This window comes from Prionailurus viverrinus, chromosome B1 (assembly GCF_022837055.1).
Source record: "Prionailurus viverrinus isolate Anna chromosome B1, UM_Priviv_1.0, whole genome shotgun sequence".
NCBI classification, from domain to species: Eukaryota; Metazoa; Chordata; class Mammalia; order Carnivora; family Felidae; genus Prionailurus; species Prionailurus viverrinus.
In genome coordinates, this window is record NC_062564.1 from 96779581 (window position 1) to 96795085 (window position 15505).

At 38.6% G+C, this 15505-nt stretch overlaps 1 long non-coding RNA gene across 1 annotated transcript; it reads right to left on the minus strand.

Moving 5' to 3' along the window:
- Nucleotides 1-9527: 9527 nt before the first annotated feature.
- LOC125164183 (uncharacterized) lies at nucleotides 9528-15273 on the minus strand. Its single transcript, XR_007151667.1, has 3 exons — nucleotides 15090-15273; nucleotides 10407-10514; nucleotides 9528-9884 (listed from the first exon to the last, which is right to left on the minus strand). It is a non-coding gene; the product is annotated as an uncharacterized LOC125164183 (long non-coding RNA).
- Nucleotides 15274-15505: the final 232 nt, after the last annotated feature.

Below are 15505 nucleotides of genomic sequence, written 5' to 3' on the forward strand. Positions count from 1 at the left end.
ATGGCCCAAAACACAAAGCATAAAATAGAAGACCACATGGTGATTGCTTCTTAAAACAAGGAGAAAAACAGAAAATCTGCACAGTGAATCAGAGCAAAGATATGCAAGCACACTTTTATAAGTGACAAATGACTCCTAGGTCAGAAAGGCTTTGCTTGAATGTAATAACAAATCCTAAAAAAGAACAGATCCCTCAGAAGAAGGAGAGTGGGAGGTAGCAACACAAGTAAAAGAGCCTGAGACAAAAGTTATCAAAGCCCATCAAGCACTCTCCAAAGAGTCTTGGCTGGCTGTCCCAATCTTTAATGAAAAGAGATACCAAAAATCTGTCAATTTCAGGAAGCCCAAAAGCCATGAAGGGAAAGACCAACAGATTTAACCACATAAAAAATTAAACATTTCTATAAGTTAAAAGATGCCTTTTAAAAAATCAAGACAAGTGAATGTAAAAGAGGAAAAACTATTTGAACACATGTTAGAAAAAAAGGTTAATATTACTACTACTATAAACATCCCCCCCCACCAAAAAAATGATAAAGGACAAGCAATCCAACAACAAAAAAATGCACAAAAGAGGAAATGAATGGACAGATCATAGAAGAAGAAATGCAAATATCTCAAAAACATACAGAAAAATTCTCAACCTCACCTGTAGTCCAGCAGCATATCAAAATGAAGGTGTGCTGTTTTATCAACCACAGTGCCAAAAAAACGAAAACCTTAAGAAGCTAAAAATATCAATAAGTATAAGTGGTGTGTTAGAATGCTACATACATAACCCTTGAATAATAACAGTTTGACTATATATAATAAAAATAAGTATGCCCAAAAATCCCTGTGTAAGTATACCTCCACATTTCAAAACTGTGCTGTTCAAGGGTCAGCTGTATTTCTTTGTAAATTTCCATTCAGCTTTCCAAGTGGTGTAATACTTTAAACAAATTTATAGGTAAGATAATGATATGTTTATACAGTAAATATAGATGATAGAAGATAATGGTTTCAATTCATTAAAGTTACCATGTTGACTGAAATAATGCTAATCTAATGATGCTATGTATGAGATGGGGTAGTAAGTTTAGATCCATTTTGTCTTTAAACCAAAGAAGAAAACAGCGAGATCTTTCCTTTTCCACTCATTTTTCACCCAGTATTCAAACAGATTAACGGTCCCCCAAAACACCAGAATGTAGATCTCTTCTGATCTTTACTTAAATTTTTAATGTTTTGGCCTTAATTTTTATTCAAAAAATATTACACCAAAATAGGATATACCTTGATTACAGAGCTATTTGGCACCCTCTTAAATTCTGAATTTGAAATAAGTGTATCCCTGCCCTAGTTCTAAATTTTTTTTTTTTTCAACGCTTATTTATTTTTGGGACAGAGAGAGACAGAGCATGAATGGGGGAGGGGCAGAGAGAGAGGGAGACACAGAATCGGAAACAGGCTCCAGGCTCTGAGCCATCAGCCCAGAGCCCGACGCGGGGCTCGAACTCCCGGACCGCGAGATCGTGACCTGGCTGAAGTCGGACGCTTAACCGACTGCGCCACCCAGGCGCCCCTCCCTGCCCTAGTTCTGACCCTGTGTCACATCTTTGGTGCACAAGCTCAGATAATGTCAAAAAAAATGTTCAATATTAAAATAAATCTAGTCAATAAAAAGTCTCATATTTTTTTCCCCACATGGTAGCCTGTAGGTTAAAAAAAAAATGTAGTACATAAATGTCATTCATGGTGAGGTTGTTCAAAGTTTTGGGAGAAATTGATGATAATATTGTATATTCTTTATTTGTACCATCTGAAACTTATTGTCTGAGATGGGAAGGAAGATATCTACCAAGATGCAGTATTAATTGGTGGCCAATAGGTTCTAAAATACAAAGGCAAACTATCACTATGCCAGTTAGCACTTCTATCTGGGTTATTCTTTAATTAACAAGAAAATAATTCAGAACTGATATTAGATAGCTATTTATGAAAACAATAGGATTTAGTTTTCTTCTCTGAAGACATACATAAAGCTAAATGAAAAATAAAATCTTCAAGGTTGCTCTCTAAAGGGGAAGAACATTCAATAATGCAAGAAAAAATGTATTTAAAACAATATTAATAACTTACTTATCAACTGTCATTTAGGGAGCACTTTCTGCTATAAGAGATAATGACAAACTAAGGATATAAGCTGAAGGTATAGTCAGGAGAAAAAATCCATATAAGAAACAACCTCTGAATAAACTGCCATGCTGTATACTAGTCCCAGGCACTGTTTTTGAAGTGTTGAAATGTGTTATACAATTATTGAATAAGATTGGACACATTTGTCTCCAAAACAAAGTAAGCTAGCAAATAACTAACATATTCACTATGATAATTGGGTACAAAAATATGCATTTCTGGATACAAATGCAAATAATTAGCTAAGCTATTACAGGTAGCTCAGCTAAACTCAGTTTGTCAAAATTCAGAGTCTTAACAATGTACATAATAATGAAAGACTGTTTACTTAAAATCTTTATATAGGGTACATGGGTGGCTCAGTCAGTTAAGCATCCAACTTCAGCTCAGGTCATGATCTCACGGTTTGTGAGTTCAAGCCCCACATCATGCTCTGTGCTAACAGCTCAGAGCCTGGAGCCTGCTTCAGATTCTCTGTCTCCCTCTATCTCTGTCCCTCCCCTGCTCATGCTCTTTCTAAATAAATAAATAAATAAATAAATAAATAAATAAATAAAATAAAAAATTTTAATAAAAAATAAAATATTTATATAATTAAAAAGTCATTATTTAAAGGCATTCACAGTTATCTTAATGGTGCTTTTTTGTTTGGATTTTGTTTAAAAATAAATGAATGAATGAGCCCTCTTACCTCAAATCCCACTTTGGAGAGACTTCTGACCTCAAATCCCACTTTGGAGAATTACATATTGAGGCATTTTAAGTAGTGGCAAAACACATGCACGCACAAACACACACACATAACCCTCAACATTCACCAGTAGGGGCGTGACCAAATAAAGTCTGAATATAAACATTGTGCAGTTATTAAAAAGAACAAAAATAGCGTTATTTGGGAGACAGTAAAAGTCAGTGGCTAGCACTGTGGACTTGAGAGCTACATTCCCCAAGTTCAAATTGCTGCTCCCACAATCACTAGCTGTGCAACCTTGGGCAAACTAATCACATCTCAGTTCCTCATCTACCCACTGGGATAAGAGTATCTACCTCATATGTTAGTTGTGCAGGAAATGAGATAAAACACAGGGTCTGACATCCAGCAGGTACTGGAATGATGCCCATATTGTTTGGGGAATGCGGGTGAAAGCTGTACAAATTTTATAGCATAGATCTATGTTAGTTAAAAATATTTTAGAGTATTTATTAAATATAGTTGAGCATTCAGAGCATAAAAATATTTTAAGCACATTGTACATGGGTTTAATGGTGAGAGGAAGAAAGAAAGTTTTAACTTTTTCTTTGCACATTTGTTTTGTTTGGCTTGTTGCAAAGAACATGTAGTTTTGTAGTTCGAAGAATAATCCAATAACATTTTTTGGAAGTGGGGTGGGTGAGGGTACTAACAGGAATGGGGGATACAAAAGCATAATTAAAGATTGGAGAGTGAGTCTGGAAACTGAGAAACTTGGCAGGTTAGAGCACAGAATACACAATGGAGAGCAGCAGATATAAGGCTGAGAGTGAGCAAAGGAAAGGTCTTGTGTGCAAGGAAAAGGAGTGTGGACCTTACCCAGATGTTCATGGAAAAATCTTTGTGACAAAAGAATGCAAAGTACTGGCTGTACTCTGGCAATGTGAAAGAAGAATTCCATCTCTCCACCAAAACAAAAACTTTCTATGGCTCCCTTTTACCTCTTATCAGGATAAAGTCCAAACCGAAGTCCATGGCTCTTATCACCAGCCTTCTCACCCTACCCCGCTCCAACCTCAAACTCGACTCCAGCCACATAGATCTACTTGGAGTTTTTAGAAAGCCCTGCTTTCTCCAGGTTCTAGACCTTTGGTTGGACTGCAGCTTCTGCCAGCACTACCCTTCCCCCACCATGCCATTCCTTGTTCTGCCTGGCTAATTCCTCAGAGCTCAAATAACATTTCCTGGGAAACTCACTTCAGTCCCCCAAGGCTCAGTTTCCCTTCTAAGTCTAAACATATCACCCGACATTAACCTAAAAAGAGTACTTTTGACATTTATTTGTAATTGTAAGTTTATCACCAGCTTCCCCACCTAGACTGCAAACCCATAAGGGCTGGTACTTGATATTATTCCTTGTTGATTCTTCAGTATCTAGCACAGAACACAGATACCTATAAACATTTGTTAAATAAATGGATATATTTAACTATATAAGCCATCTAATTCCCATTTCTTGTATTCTATTTTTTCCCAAAAAGTTTCTGCTTTAATCCCCAGTCTTTTGTTTGTCAGCCCATAGGCAGAAAATCCTCAACAGGTCATATCAGTGCAAGTCTGAGTCCATGTGACAGTTATATTGCTCACTGAAAACTAACATATTGACATAAGGGTTTTGTATGTCAATCTTGTAGCTTGGTTAAGTTCTGCCCTAGAGGGAAAAACCTCCATATGCTGGCAAAAACTGGCAAAATTCATTCACTCATTCAGCAAATATTTATAACTCCCATCAATGACAACCTTCATTCTAAACTGTGACAACACAGCAGGAAACAGGACCAACAGCTCTACCATCATGGAATCACATTCTATTGGGGGTGAGCAGAGGGATAGAAAATAAACATGTAAAAATAAGATAATTTCAGGTAGTGCTAAATGTGATAAAGAAAATTAAGCAGGATAGGGAATGATTAAAGTTGAGGGAGACAGAGTAAGAGCTCTTTAGACATACATCAGCTTCTTTGAGGGGTGAACATTTAAGCTGAGTCCTAAGTGACGAAAATATTCTCAGTCAGGCCTTAGAAAATCTAAGATAGGAATCAGCTTGGAATATTCAAACAAAGATGGAAAAACAATATGGCTGGAACATAATGAGCAAGGAAGGTAATAGGAGAGTGACCATAAGGTAGGTGTAGAATAGATGATATAGGCCATGATAAGGAGTTTGGATTTTATTACAATGCAAAAGAAAGACATTAGCGAAGTATAGATAGAGAAGTGATAGAGTCTGATTTATATTGTTAAATGGTTAATGACAAAGAAGGTAAGAATGGACAAACAAGAAGCTGTTGTCATTGTCCAAATCAGAGCAACTGATTTTGTACTAGGATAGTAGCAGTAGACCTATACAGAAGTGGTTGGTCATCTTTGATATACTATGTTGGAAACAGGGTCAATAGGACTTGATGTTAAATTAGATGTTAGAGGCAAGAGGAAAAGAAGAATCAAAACTGTGATCTTTTGGTTCTTGTCAGAAATTCCTGAACCTGTTTCCTTTTAAAAAGCAGGGTTCTACTGGAGAACTTCCTTTCAATAACCACAACAAAGTCAAAGTCAGTCAAAATTTCTGCTAGTGTAGGACAATACTTGAATTATCTGCACAAATCCATTGTAGAGAATTCAAGAAGAGTTTATTTTGTATTAAATTAAACCTTTTAAACTTGAGAGATTTTTTTTGCAATCAAAAACATAGGTCATTTTATAAAGACCCAAGTGCTTAGAGAACATAGGTTTGTGTCCCTTTAAAAAGTGCCATTTCCTTGAAATTCGAGAGATATTTATGCCCAGAGCTTCTATTAGTTATCACTTCCTTATTTTGCTTTATAATCTTATTTTCTCATATAATGGCCATACTTTATACCATTGTTTTATGAATGTTCAAACTAAGGCTTAGCAACCTAGGTAAATTATAGCACAGGAAGAAACAGAATAGCAAGCCCAATTTCCTCAGTCAACCCCTTAATGTATTCATTCACCTTCTGTGAAACTTGGGACATAGTGTATGTTAAAGAACTCTTTAAGGCTACAGAGCAATTCTTTTTCTCCTGAACTTAACTCTTCTGATGTTTTATGTATATTGCCCAGTGATAGTATCTTGGAAAATAACATTTGAAAACAAACTACACTTACTGCTATGCACAAATCTATTAGGAAAAAAAGCAAGCAGCATTGATAATAACTTCATGGCTAAAAGAACTCAGGAAAACTCACAGTACATATTTATTGTGTTAATATTCATAGCACTATTAAGAATGGAGAGTATTTAGGGGACACAGTAAACCACATCATTCTTCCTACCAAGTTGTGAACTGAAAAACAGGCAAAACAGTAGACAGCTGAGAATTATCACTCTTACTGATAAAGCTGATGCTGGGAACAAGGCACCACCAATGGGAGCAGGCATACTTACCACTGAGTCACTGACTGGCAGAGCAGGATGACAGAGACTCTCCCCCTCCACCCACTTAAAGACATGTCCCTGTAAAATCTGCAGTAAAAAGAAACAGACCAGAAGGCATGATTCCTGATGGCAGCCTTGCTCCAAGAGTAAAACTGGCCACAAGGCTGAGCTTTCTCACCTAGTTTCTCACCATTCAGCATCTTGCCAATGGGGAAGAGGCCAAGAGGCCCAAGAGGCTAAGAGTGTTAACAGAATCCCCTGCAACTACACTGTATTCCCTACATAATTTTATTGTCTTAAACTTAGTAGTTTTCAAACTGGAGTCTATCTACACTGGGATTCTATAAGTACTTTCCAAGGAAAACAGAGATGATTTTTAGGAAATCAATCCCATTTACTCAACTTTCATCTACTGTTTCCTAAAACTGAGCTGCCTAAAATATGACTGAAGTTGAAATGTCACAACAATTCTGTTTTTCCAACTTCCTGTAAAAATCATTCTTTTCCCACTTATAAAAAACAGACATCCTCTCACTCATCCCAGATCTTACGATGGCAAATGTTCCCGTGTACAAAAAAGCTTCTGGAGGCAAGGGAAACAAAAGCAAAAATGAACTATTGGGACCTCATCACAGTAAAAAGCTTCCGCACATCGAAGGAAACAATCAGGAAAACTAAAAGGTAACCGACAGAATAGGAGAAGATATTTGCAAATGACATATCAGATAAAGGGTTAGTATCCAAAATCCTTTATAAAGAACTTCTCAAACTCAACACCAAAAAAACCAAATAATCCAGTGCAGAAATGGGCAAAAGACATGAATAGAACTTCTCCAAAGAAGACATCCAGATGGCCAACCGACACATGAAAAAATGCTCAACATCACTCATCGTCAGGGAAACAAAAATCAAAACCACAATGAGATACCACCTCACACCTGTCAGAATGGCTAACATTAACAACTCAGGCAACAACAGATGTTAGGGAAGATGTGGAGAAAGAGGATCTCTTTTGCACTGCTGGTGGGAATGCAAGCTGGTGCAGACACTCTGGAAAACAATATGGAGGTTCCTCAAAAAACTAAAAATAGAACTACTCTATGACCCAGCAATTATAGTACTAGGTATTTATCTAAGGGATACAGGTATGCTGTTTCGAAGGGACACACGCACCCCCATGTTTATAGCAGCACTATCAACAATAGCCAAAGTATGGAAAGAGCCCAAATGTCCATCAATGAATGAATGGATAAAGATGTGGTATGTATGTATGTATGTGTGTGTATATGTATACACATATATGTATACATATATGTATATATGTATATACACATGTGTACACATGTATATATACATGGTGTGTATGTGTGTATATATGTATACATATATGTATATGTATGTATGTGTATACACATATACACACATACATACCTACATCTTCATCCATGTATGTATATATATGTGTGCATATATATGTATACATATATATGTATGTATACACACACATATACACATACATGCAATGGAGTATTACTTGGCAATCAAAAAGAATGAAACCTTGTCATTTGTAACCACGCGGATAGAACCAGAGGGTATTATGCTAAGCGAAATTTGTCAGTCAGAGAAAGACAAATATACGACTTCACTCATATGAGGACTTTAAGACACAGAACAGATGAACATAAGGGAAGGGAAGCAAAAATAATATATAAACAGGAAGGAGGACAAAACATAAGAGACTCTTAAATACGGAGAACAAACAGAGGGTTACTGGAGGGGTTGTGGGAGGGGGGGATGAGCTAAATGGGTAAGGGGCATTAAGGAATCTACTCCTGAAATCATTGTTGCACCATATGCTAACTAACTTGGATGTAAATTTAATAAATACATGAAATAAAATGGTAAAAATAAATAAATAAATAAATAAATAAATAAATAAATAAATAAATAAAATAAACAAAAAAAAAAGCATCTGAGTCACCAAAGAAACAATGCTAATGCCAATGTCAATATTTAATTTAATCGAGGCACGCTAAGCCTGTAGGAAGATTTCCTGATTTTCCTCATCTTATACATCTGTTAAGAGAGAAGCACAGAAATGGTCCAATTCTATTTCAGCTTCCACTCCCTGACAATGCCAAAGAATCCTGTTGAGATAGCAAAGAGAAATACTGAAGAAGGTTGAGCCTTACTTCACCTGGGTAACAAACTCACAGCAAGATTTCATATATCTGTCTCAGAATTCAAATATGGAAAATTTGTGGAAAACATTCTGGGAAATACTAGTCAGCTACAAGGCACACCTGCTCAGAAATGAGAAAGAACTTGATGTAAAATCTCATTCTCCTATGTCTCAGTTACATATTTCAGCGGATTTCAAGGAAAAAGATGTTAAAAAATTACAAATTTCCAATACACATCAATGTTATACATAAAAGAAATATGTATCAGAAGTCAGTCAATGTTTTGTATTTTCTTGAGCAATTATACAGACTCACAGGAGAAAATATTTTCATTAATTTTCACCTAAAGATTACTAAATAAAGAAAATCTATATTGTTTTACTCAAACACTACTGCTCATTGTCATTTGTTAACCATTTCTTAACATCATTATTCATCCCTATCTTTTATGGAGATTTAGATACGCAGTTTTCTACATATAGTATTCTATTTTATATAAATGCATTTTGAAATGCATTTACAATAATCATTTAGTCATTTAAGCGTCTGACTTCGGCTCAGGTCATGATCTCGCAGTTCACAAGTTCGAGCCCCACATTGGGCTCTGTGCTGACAGCTCAGAGCCTGAAGCCTGCTTCGGACTCTGTGTCTCCCTCTCTCTCTGCCCCTCCCCTGCTCCCACTTTGTCTGTCTCTCTCTCTCAAAAATAAACAAACATTTAAAAAAAATTTTTTTAATAAAATTAAAAAATAAAAAGAAATTTGTAACACTGTTATAATCAATTATGTACTCATAATTGTAATAATAATTCAACCCAGAAGAAATTTTTGACACTTACAACTTTTAGTCATAATTTTTTTTAATTATAAACAAATTTTTATTGCAGAAAAGAATGACAGAACAAGCAGTAAAATATATTTGAACATAAAAATATATTTTTAAAACTCTTGTGGGGAAGTAGAGTGAAAATACAAACTCATAGAAAAAATAATGTAAATTTCTATAAAAATGGATGATGATGAGTATTCAATTTCTATGGAATTTGATTTGATTATATGCATCTTAACCCTTTTTATTTTAAAACATTCATATTTACTTTAACCAGAAATTACATCTTTTGCAACTAATTTTAGGACAAAAAATTTTACACATCAACTTAAAAATTATTTGGGGGGTATGTCAGCAAAATGTATAAAGACCATTGCTTATGCCTTCAGCTTACCACTGAGATCAACTTCGGATATGGTTATCCTCCTCAGACAAGAAGTCAGAGGTCAGTTAGGGCAATTGTGCTCGCATCTTCATAAGGTCTCTTCTCCCTTTTGTGGAATCTCCTGGGGTCACTGGTATAGATTTTGTTCCCTTGAATGTCCTGAATGGGTCAAAACAACATATCACTAAATCAGCTCCAAGGCTGTTTTGTACCCAAGGCTATAATTGAAAACCTGCTCTATTGCTGTCTCAAATTATGTCCCCCTACTTTTTTCAACATTAATAGAAGTTCCTAAAAGAAGATCAAATGATAACTAAAAATACTCTAAAAATTAAAAGCCAAAAAGATGTGCTCAATTTGATTATGACCCCCTCCCAATATGAATTTTCCAGGGAGAAATGAAAAGTTCAGATACTAAATTACCTAAATTACCCTGGCAGTGAACTTAGCTCCTAAAACTGAAAAAAACAAACAAACAAAAAAAAACAAAAAAAACAAAAAAAACCAACCTCCCCCAAAGGGCCCATCCTGTTAAGCTTACCCAAGCATCCCCTGACATGGGCAGGCCCCTGTGAAATTTAAGATATGAAGCAGTAGAGTAGAAAGCACACTTTCTGTGGGAGGCCTGACTCCCATGGGAAAGGGGAAAGGGAGAAGGTGGGCTGCATGTGCCAAACTTACACATCAGGAAACTTGTTAGTAGCACTGGAATAGAGTATTGAGAGTTAAGATCATGGCACCCACTCCATACTTCAAGAAACATCTGATGCAGGAAAGAAGTATTTCCCCCTAAAATAAAGAAATAGAACAGAATTATAAGAAACAATCTCTCTTATTTAAGAAATGTTTATTGAGCTCAAATTTCTGAGCTAGATTTGCTGGGAGATTCATAAGTGAATCAGAACTGGATGCTGCCTACCAACCAACCACTAACATTTGTAACAGACACGTATATGTCAATGCCACATATTTTAGGTTTTTGCTGCAATAGTGCCCTACTTCCAGTACCAGTTTTTGTATTAGTGTAGATTAGGTTTTGTTTGTTAGCAAACAGCTCTAAACATCTCAGTGGTTTAGAACAGCAGAGATGTATTTCTCATTCATACGACTGTGTCTGTCACCTAAAGGCTCTTTTCTACTTTGTCCTGAATCTAGGACCCTCACTGAGGTAAGCAACCACCATATGAAACATTGTCGGGGTGACAGATTAAAGAAGGCCACAAATTCTTTATCACTCTTCTCCCCAGTCTCCATTCAAGAGGTGGAGTTTATTTCTCTTCCCCTTGAAACTGAGCTGGCCCTGTGACTGCTTTAACCAATAGAATGTGTTATTTCTAGGCCTAAGACTTACAAGACCTGGAAGCTTTTGCACTTTTGAGAGTCCTGAACTAATAAGAAATTAGGTTACTCTGCTGGAGAAGCCATTGTGAAGCAAGGCCCTGGGATAACACTGGGAAGAAGAAAGGCTTGGCTATTCTTGCATCCAGTCAAGCTTCCTAATTACTCCAGCTCCAGAAAATACCTGGCTGGAACCACATGAGACCCCAAGCAAGTTAAGACAGCTGCTCATGAGCCCATTCAATCCACAAAACCATTAGTGATAATAAAAGTTACTCTTTTTTTAATGTTTATTTATTTTTGAGAGGGAGAGAGAGAGAGACAGAGCATGAGCATGAGCATGAGCGGAGGAGCGCCAGAGACAGAGGGAGACACTGAATCTGAAGCAGGCTCCAGGCTCTGAGCTGTCAACAACAGAGCCCAACACGGTGCTTGAACTCGTGAGCCTTGAGATCATGACCTGAGCCAAAGTTGGACACTTAACTGACTGAGCCACCCAGGTGCTCCAAACCAGTTACTATTTTAAGTCACTAAGATTTGGAGTGCTTTGTTATACAGCAATAACTAAAACATTCCATCATTTTGCCAAAAGGAAAGAGGGCATGAGACATTATGCATTCTTTTCTTAAGTTTATTTATTTTGAGAGAGAGAGAGGGAGAGCATGAGCAGGGGAGGGGAAGAGAGAGAAGGAGAGAGAATCCTAAGCAGGCTCTATGCTGTCAGCACAAAGCCCGATGCAGGGCTCAAACTCACAAACCATGAGATCATGCCCTGAGCTGAAACCAAGAGTTGGACGCTAATCAACTGAACCACCCCGGAATCTCCCTTTAAAAAAAAAAAAAAAGTTTATTTAGAAATTGTGCATTCTTTAAGCTTTTACTTGGAAGTGATACAGACCACTTCCAATCACATTTCATTGAGTTCAAAGGAATAGGGAAATGCAAGTCTGCTATGTGTGTGGGAAAAGAAATGGAAATATTTGGTGGCCAGTACTATTATCTCCCAGGGAGAGGTCAGGGCTGGAGAGGTACATCTTCCATAGAGATGAGAAGTAAATCACTAAGTAGATAAAATGTCAAGGAAAAAAGAGTAACAAGAGGAGAAAAGAACACAGATAATGACAGATGCTTATAGATGACCTCTGGGTGAAGCAGGGGTGGATTATAAGGAGGAAAAGGGAGGTGGAAAAGACTCAGAAAAGGAATGTCTACAGATGCAAAAGGAGAACACGTAGGGATCCAAAGCAGAGTTTCAGTAACAAAATAGTCAAGAAGAGCATAAAATAAAATGGATAGTATAGGGAAGAAATTGGTAGAAATTCAGAGAAAGAGATCATTGTGGGCTGATACAGCCTGGGACAGAGGCAGAACTAGAGAAGGAATTGGAAGGTAACAGAATTTGGGTGGAGAAAGGATTAAGAAGGGCACTCTCAATGAGGAAATAGAATGAGTAAAGTCTTGGAGTGGGGAATGAATTTAGCAATGGGGAGGATGCAGATTAGGTATTGTAAAAGGAAATGCATCGAAGTAATAGAAGTTATGTGTAAAGATTAGGTTTGCTGCAGAAGGGGAGGAAGCAAAGCCATTTGTGGATTTATAGACGACTTTGAGTGCCAACTGAGGTTTCTGAGTTGTTTCCTTTAAATAGCTGAGTGCCACTGGAGATAGGGTGTCCAAGTTAAGAAAATCAGTATACAGGACTAGTGCCTTCATGTGGAACAAAGAAGGGAAAGAAGAGCAGAAAGTTACTACAGTATTCAAAGCAGGAATATCCTGTGAGGGATTGTTACCTGGCAGAGAGAAAGAACTGCCTTCTCAACCAATTCAGGGGGCTTAGAATGAGAAGTTGCTCAGAAAAAAACTTTAGAGGGGGGAGAGGGGCTTCAAGTGTGGAGAAGTTGAGATATTTATTTTATCAAGGATATGGAAGAAAATGTTTGACTTTTTACTCTCACGGCAAACAATGTTGGTTACCTACCCAACATTCCCCACTCTATTTTCTTGACAACTTCAATACTGCTCAATTCATCTCTTCCTTTCAAACCAATCAGGGAAAAGAAACACACATGTGTATAATTCAGCTCCAAGGTAAATCCTGATGGTTTAAGCCACTTGGTTTAACCACTCAACTAACATCTTTCTAGGGGAGGAAAGAAGGTTGGTTTTTTTTGATGCCCCAATGTCAGGGGTGTGCTACCGTCATTTAGTGGGAAGGGGCCACAGATACTAAGTGTCCAGCAATGCATGCCACAATCCTGCATAAAACCTGCCAAAAGTCAGATAAACACTAACCAGACATGGTAATCCCAAGCTCCTTGTCAGTTACTGTTTAGGGAATAGTTAGTGACCCAGTTCGGTCAATAACATACAAGGAGTGGCCTGCTATGCAGCTTCCCAGGTGGTTTCTTCCTGCTTATTGAGGTCATCCCAATTGCATCCATCTTCTCTCCCAAGCATCTCATCCCAAGCATCCATCTTCTCTCCAAAACCAGTTTCTTCCCAATCATCCTGTTTCCATCATTGGCATTTCCTGTTACCAACTCCTAAAGCAGTTATGACATCTAACCATTAACCTCAGGATGACCACTCAGATTTGCCTGGGACAATCTAATTTTAATCCTGTTCTCCCAGTGTATAGTGCCACCTTTCAGTTCCAAAAATATTCTAGATTGGAGACTAGACAATATGGTCACTTACTTTTCCCAATTAAATCCTGTTCATTCTGCCCCAAGAAAGTACAGGGGTGACAAACTATGGCCTATAGACTCTTTTTGTATCTCTGTAGATCAAAAAAGGGCTTTTACAGGTTTAAAGAGTTGAAAAAAAATAGTATTTCATGACACCTAAAATGTCAGTGTCCATAAATAAAGTTTTACTGGAACACAATCATGCTCATTCCTCTAAGCATCTTTTAGGTTGCTTTCTTACTATAAGACAGTTGAGTAATTATGAAAGACAGGCCTAAAATATGTTTGGCTCTTCATAGAAAAGCTTGCAGACCCTTGCCCTAATGCCACTTAGTTCTAAGTTTCCTCATTTCTTGCACTAATACCATAGGCTACTAACTTGTTTTCCATGCTTTTCCTACTCCAGTCTTTAAGACATCGGGTAGATAATCTAGAGAAGTTTTATCCGGTCATTTGCCCCTTCAAACTCTTCAATGGCTCCTCCAAAACGGGCAGTATAAGTCCAAGCCTATCTGTTGACTTAAGACTACCAACCTAATTTTCCAGACTTTGCTCCTGATTACTGAAGCGAAAATGGAACACTAGTCGTTTCCCTAATAAGTACTTTAGTTCGTATCATATGCCCCCACTGCTTTTCGGGTCTGTCCTCCATCGCCCCGGTTCCTCAAGATTAAACGAAAATTGTTACTCCCTTAATACACCTTCACTCATTTATCACACCGATTGTTCACAGCAAGTAGTTCTTGGGAGTTGGGCGTGGGGGAACTCCCTGACACAAAAACAACAGACTAGGACACGAGACAGCAAGTCAAAGGAGTTGAGTGCTTGAGGTAAGGAGCCCAGAATAAGGCTTCAGAGGTGAATTTATACCAGATTTTTAAAGGACTTGAGAGGCTAAAAGACTGTGAAAGACTTAGGGAGATTAAAAATAAAAAATGTAAATAAAGTCGAATGAGCGAATCAAAGGACCACCTCATTCTAGCCACTTCCCTACCGCCACGGACTATGATTTAAGCGGTAACACCTTTAGTCTGAAACCTGAAAGAAAATTCTACAAGCTTAGTCTTGACCAAAACCACCCGGGAGTGGCTGCTCCGTGCTAGCGCAGGCAGCGAGTAGATTCCGGATTCCAAATAACCGTAGTGCGGGCACTGTGCACTCTTTCCGCGACAAGACGACTCCAGTTCGTCGCCAAAACTTTTGGGCGGTAGCTTGTCTGCGCGCCCACGCTCCCAGCTTCCGGAAAGGCGCGCCGGCGCCACGGGGGGAAAAAGGGACGCCCCTCAATAGTTTGCGCCAGCAGTTAAAACTAAGTCGTGGCCTCCCACAAGCCACCAACCTGCGCCCTCGAAAAGGCGACCCAGCCAGGTTCCCGCCTCCGCAGCCGCCTAGGCGCACGTGAAATCCCTAGCGGAGCAAAAGCGAAGAGGCGGGAGTTCGCGGACACGAACTTAGACCTGGGAAAGGAAGCGGTTCCAGGGCGCACGCGCATTGCGAGGGGATTGGGCGGAGCCTGCCTCCCGGAGGAGTTGCAAAGGAAAGGAGAGCGCGTGGCGCTCCGGAACTCGCGCACGCGCCGTAGTCTCACTCGGCCTGTGCGCGCGCGCGGCCGGCGCTGCATCTTTTCTTCAAGCCCGCCCCCCTCTTCCACTTCAGCCAGGGTAGGCGACGAGCGAAAGCAGGGAAGTGTGGGGCGAGGTGGGCGGGGCGTCGCACGCGAGCGCGGTCTGCAAAAGAAGGGAGGAGGAGGGAGAG